A 6,000-nucleotide genomic window follows, 5' to 3' on the forward strand; every position below is an offset into this window, starting at 1 on the left:
AAGCAGTGTGATAAAATGCTGCACTACTTCTTTTTTTCTTTTTTTTTAATTTTTTTTTGTAGGAAGAGGGAGCCTGTCCCAGCCCTCCCCCTCAGGCCTCTGACTGCTACAGTTTGCTTTGCTAAGCACAGGAACAAAAACTGCAACCATGAAATTATTTTAACAAGACCATGAAAAGGAGGAAAAAAAAAAAAAAGGACGGCGACAACAACAACAATTTGCCCAAGTGATGCTTAAAAAAAAAATAAATTCCTCTCTCTAAACTAATTAAACTGTACTATGTGTCCTTGTGCAGTTCCTGGCGTTTTTCTGGTTCACTCAGTTTCAATAGATGCACAAGGAGCGGAGCCAGAGCTCCTGAGTGACTAGTTCAGAACAAAAGCAGCTCTCCTGAGTATTCCTGAGCAGCCAGCAAATTGAGGGAAAGTTATTTTGGGTTAATCAATGTACTTCAGTTGCAATCACATTTAGCTTCTTACAGAGGAGCCTGCAAACAAGGAATTACTGTTCTGGGCTCAGCTATGGATGGCACTGGAAAGTGTTACTGGCTAGACTGTGCTCTTCTCAATGCCCCCCCCTTTTTCTTTTCCCCCTTCCTCCTTTTTTTATTTGTGTCCTGAATTTGGTTTGGCAGTTTTATGTGTCCTCTCCATTTGCATGTGTCCCCCCCTGTTTATTTATTTATTGCTGGCACCAGGAGCCTGGGAAATTATTGGCAGTTGCTTTAAAGTCCCTGCAGGGGAGAATTCCTGCCATGTTCTAGTCAGGCCTGCTGTGGGGAGCTAGAGCAGTTGTGCTCAGCTTCCCAGCAGTGAATCCCTGATTTCTGCAGGTGGATGGCACTGGGAATCCCTGAGGGCTGGGGAGGCAGTGGGAAGTGCCTCCAGCATCCCCAGGGATGGGCTGGGTGGATCAGGCTCCCAGGTGAGCCCCAGAGCCTCTGCTGAGCTGTGCAATTATGGAATGGCTTCAAACTGACAGAGAGCAGGTTTGGATTGGATAGGGGGAAGAAATTCTTCCCTGTGAGGGGGGGCAGGCGCTGGCACAGTGCCCAGAGCAGCTGTGGCTGCCCCTGGATCCCTGGAAGTGTTCAAGGCCAAGATGGATGGGGCTTGGAGACACCTGGGCTAGTGGAAGGTGTGGGATGGGATGATCTTAAAGGTCCCTTCCAACCCAAACCATGAAAATTATTTATTTTGACAGTCACTTCTCCTCTGGAGTATCCTGAATATTGGAAAATGCCTTTCCCTTCCCCCAGGGCCTTTTGCTGATCTGAAGTGCCAAGAGCTCACAGGGGTGACCTGGGTGAGGGTCCCTGATGTGACCCTGGGGTGCTCAGCCTCATGTGCTCCTGCAGCCCTTCTGGGGCAGCAGAGCTGCTGCAGTGCCTGGCCCAGCCCCACTGAGGCTCTCTGGCCCCATGACCAGAAGTTTTGTAGGTATTTACAGCCCTGCAAGCCATCATGTGTTAAATGGGCTCCTAAATGATTGCTCCTGCTGCAGCGTTTCATTCATCCAGCCACTCCTTGTCACTCAGGGCTGTGCTGTTCCACACAAAAATGCCAGCTGTCTGGGCACTCAGGCTGGGCTGGAAGAACCAGTTCAATAGATCTGTATCTACCAGTTCCTGCTCTCCCTGCAATCCCCAAATCCAGCTCCTCCATCCCTCAGGAATCCAGACTCTCCTACCCCCAGTGAGGCAGGGGTCCTGCCTGCTCACACTCCAGCCCTGATGTTTCATTCACCTGCTCAGAACTTGGTTGGTTACAAAATTGAGATGCCCAGAGCTGACTGAAATCATGCAGGATTTTGGGGTTGGCAAACCACAGGTCTGCATGTTACCTAATCTCTTGCAATTAAATTATATGGGAAGATAAAAATCCAGGCAGCTTCCCAGAAAAGTTTGGATGTTTCACATCCCATCTGTTGTCCCAGGAAGATACATAACACTGGTTTATATCACCTGTAAATTTTCACTTCACAAGGTTGCTCTCCAGGTCATCAGAATCCTGTTGATGGGGAGGCTTTTTGAATGGAAAAACATGTTTTCTGTCTGCTTTGCACAAGAGCCCCAGAGCAGCATCATTGTGCAACAGTGCTCAGAAGGTGGCTGTGCCTCCCTCCCAGCCTGTGCCTCCCCAAACTGGGCTGCACAGCAATGGCCCAGCTCTCTGAATGGTTTAAAGTGTGATTTCACCTCCAGCTACCAATGGATATTGGATCTAAAGCCCTGCTTTGCAGCTTGATGTGCCTGGATGAGTTAAGCTCAGCAGGCAGAGTCCCTCTGTCCCCATCCTGGGCAGGGTCCCTACAGAACACCCTGAGCCGACCTCGGGCAGGCTGCAGTGGCACTCTGTGCCACGGGCCTGGCAGCACTCAGCCAGCTGGTTAAAGCCCACACTGTGTGCTGAGGCTCAGCCTCACACAGGTGAGAGAACACGAGCACATCCAGATCCACAAACGCCGCTTTTGTTGTTGCTCATACTCCAAGGAAGGGTAGAAACTTCTGTGGGTGAGACCTTCTGTTTCAAAGACTTACAGTCCATCTGCTCTGGAGTACATGTGAACGTTTTCTAGTTCAGCTCCTTCTGTTAATTTTTGTTTAGAGGGGCTGTTTAAAAATGTCTTTATCTGGGTTTGCTTGTGCCATGCTTGTGGGATTCTTGGGTGGAAGCCACGTCTTGGAATCCCATAACTTTCTCAGGCATGTTTTTCACTGCTTACCGTGCTCTCCTGCCATTATTTCCTCGGCTTTGAAATAAGTATTTTTATCTTTTTTTTCCCCATCCTTTTCCTTTAGCCTCAAAAAGCAGCATTCCTCTAGCTCCCTTGATTAAATGTACAGTTGGACATCCTGCTCTCTGGAGCTGCATCTGAACCAGGAGTGCAGACCTGAGTGCTGAGCAGCAGGCCAAGACAAAACTCTGCTTTGTCCTTGGCACTCACATTTTCTGAGACTGTTTTGTTGAGACCACATCAAAATGCAAAACAGAGATCTGGACCTGTAAGTGTGAAAACTTGCTTACTTAATTGCAGGTGGTTTTGAAGGGCTGTTTATAAACACTTGAAAACTGAGTGTTACAAGAGTCGCCGTGCCAAGGAACAGTTAAAACTTTGAAAAGTCTCAGTGATTGAGAGAAACTAAAGGTTTTGGCATGGAGACCAAGCTTTAGTACCTCTAGGCAATTGTGTAAGACCCAATCAGTTTGGCCTTGAGTTCACCCCCTGGTTTTGGGGTTTTATACACTGAAATACTTGGTCTGCCAGGGCCGTGTCAAGGCTTAAACACTCCAAGCCCTTCACAGGGTGTTAACCACACCTTTAAGGCAGCAGGAAATGTGCACAACCAACCCCAAAGACTACACACAGAGCTGAAAGAAGGAAAACTTGAGTTTAACTTGTGCTGGGAGAGGAGAGAATTTGACTTCTGAGTGCTTGTTGTGCTCCCACCGTGCCCCCAAAGCCAGCACGTGTCAGCTGGAGCAAAGAGGGGCCAGCTCAGGAGGGTTCTGCTCCAAGGGCTCCCCAGTGACCAAATGACCTCTTTGAGCTGCAGATTTCCATCCAAACTCTGCTGGCCTGAGCCTCAATCAATGCCAGCAGAGCTCTCCATGGAAAACACTCCCCGAGCCTGGGGTGCTCCTGCAGCTGCTGGGCCTGACCCAAGGCAGGAACAGCAACCAGAGGTGTCTGTCCTGCCTCTGACCCTGCAGCTTCTCACTTCTGGGTCAGATCCCTCCTTCCCTCCCCTTCACCTTCCCCTCACACAGCTGCCTGCACTCTCACTACAACGAGCATCCATTTGACTCCAAGGAGTAGCTCTAATTAAATTAAGCTGCTTCTATGACCAGCAGGTCAAATTTCTCAACTACAATTGACATTTCCATTCTTATTGTGTCTTCCTTATTGGATTAAGGCTTGATCAAGGAAGATCATTTACTGGGGCAGCATCCAGAGGGACACAGCCACGTCCTGGAGCCTGGTCCCTGCTCGTGTGGTGTGAGAGGATCTCAGGCTGGGGGGTCACACAGGGCTGTTTTCCACAGCCCTTTGCTGGCCAGTGCTCAACTACAATTTTTCTTGACTGAAAGCTGTTAGCATTCAGGTAGGTTTATTTATAGGCTTGTTTGTGCTGGCTGTGTCATGGATGTTTATGGTTTTAGCTCCTCTGCTCTCTCCAAGAATGGGACATTCTGCTGGCAGTGTTCACAAAGGCCAAGGGGAGACCATGTCTTGACAATAAATTCTCTGTCAGGAACCCTTGCAAGGTCAGACCTGAAATATCTCTTATGTAGATTGCATTATGTTTATTTTTGTGTGTGACATATATATATATATATATATATATATATTCTGAATGTTGAAACACCAACACTTAGCTCTGCAGCCCTCAGCTTCTCCTGCAAAAAATGAAAACCTTCTGGTTAAAAAATGTCATGAGCTTTAGCTTCTCTCATTCTCTCACTTTTTTTTTAAATTAATTTTCTTTAATAGGGATGTTTGGGCTGGGTTTAAAAAAGAAAATTATTTAATTTCTGATTTATGAGGCTTAAGGGCCATGTTTTTAAGCTTTTCTTTGCAGCCATGATATCTAGGAAAAAATGAAAGCTAAGACTTTCATTTTTTCCTAGATAGTTAATGAGAAGAGTCCAGCAGTTTAGACTTCATGAAAAATACCAAATTCCACAAGGCTTACAGGAAAATTGCTGGGAGGGTGAACCCAGCCATCCCCTGGGGAGGGCTGTGAGGAAACACTGGCTGGGCTTCTGCTCCTATGAAGTGAGGGGGAACAAAGAGAACGGCTTTGTCCCTCCAGGGCAGTGGTGCTGCCCAAACCTTGCTGGAAAGGAGGCTGAATTATTGATGGAGCCCGTCCTAGCAGAGGTTCCCAGCTGCATCACAGGCTGGCAAATCCCCAGGCAAACCTTCCAGGCCAGGCTGGACAGGCCCTGGAGCAGCCTGGGACAGTGGGAGGTGCCCCTGCCATGGCAGGGGTGGCACTGGATGAGCTTTAAGGTCCCTCCCAACCCAAAGCACTCTGTGATCCCAGCTCACAGCAGCACCTCCCCTCCTCCACCTGCAGCGAGTGATCCTGTGCTCCCCAGGCAGGAATCCACAGCTCTCCTGCCCTGCTCAGGTGTCCAGCTGTTGGTCTCCATCCTCCTCCATCCCAGGAGCTCCAAGCCCTGTCTCCTGGATGGCACCAGAGCACTCTGCTCCCTCCCAAAGCTCCCAGGCCATCTCCAGAGCCCAGTGCCAGCTCTCCCAGGTGTCCCAGGAGCAGCTGGAGCCCTGCACACCCCGAGGCCAGCCAGCCTGGGCTGAGGCAGGGATGCTGCTGTGACAAACGAGCTCCGTGCAGGCAGCTCCTCATTTCTATGGTAACGCTGCTCCTGCTCCTGCTCCTCCCTGAGCTCGCTCAGCCCCATCCACCATTCCCAGTCCTTGTGGTTGCACCACTCCCAGGCCTTCACCCCTCGGGCCAGGAGTTAGAAATGTCCCTTCTCCTCAATTCCTGTAGCAAGGAGGAAACAGGAATGCTCAGGGTATGGGATTTCTCTGAATTATTCATTACCAAAGGTTTTCTGGCCAGGAGTAAGGCAAGCAGAGCATGGCTGCTCCTTGGGACTTTGCAGGAGGAAAGGTGATGGCTCTGCTACAAATGGACTGGTTTAGCCAGCTTTTGATTGTTTTGGATACACTCAGGGATGCTGCAATGACTCAGAGAAAATTGCTGCTTTGTCTGAGAGACACGTTTACTTCTCAGGGTAATGAGTTGATCTCCTCTCTGATTAGATTTCTCTGCAGTGCTCCTCACCAGTGGGTGTTGGCAGCCATGGGAGTGGTGGAAGGTTTAACTCAAAGGGGAGAGCAGAGAGGAACCTGCTCTGCAAAGGGATATTAAAATAATAATAATAATTTAAATTTTTTTAAAAAAGAACTTCAATTGCAGCTTAAGCTGATCATATATAACAGCCACCTCTTCCCACCTTGGTCAGA

The sequence above is a fragment of the Onychostruthus taczanowskii genome, unplaced genomic scaffold (genome assembly GCF_017590055.1).
Source record: "Onychostruthus taczanowskii isolate IOZ18803 unplaced genomic scaffold, ASM1759005v1 scaffold14, whole genome shotgun sequence".
In the NCBI taxonomy this organism is placed as follows: Eukaryota; Metazoa; Chordata; class Aves; order Passeriformes; family Passeridae; genus Onychostruthus; species Onychostruthus taczanowskii.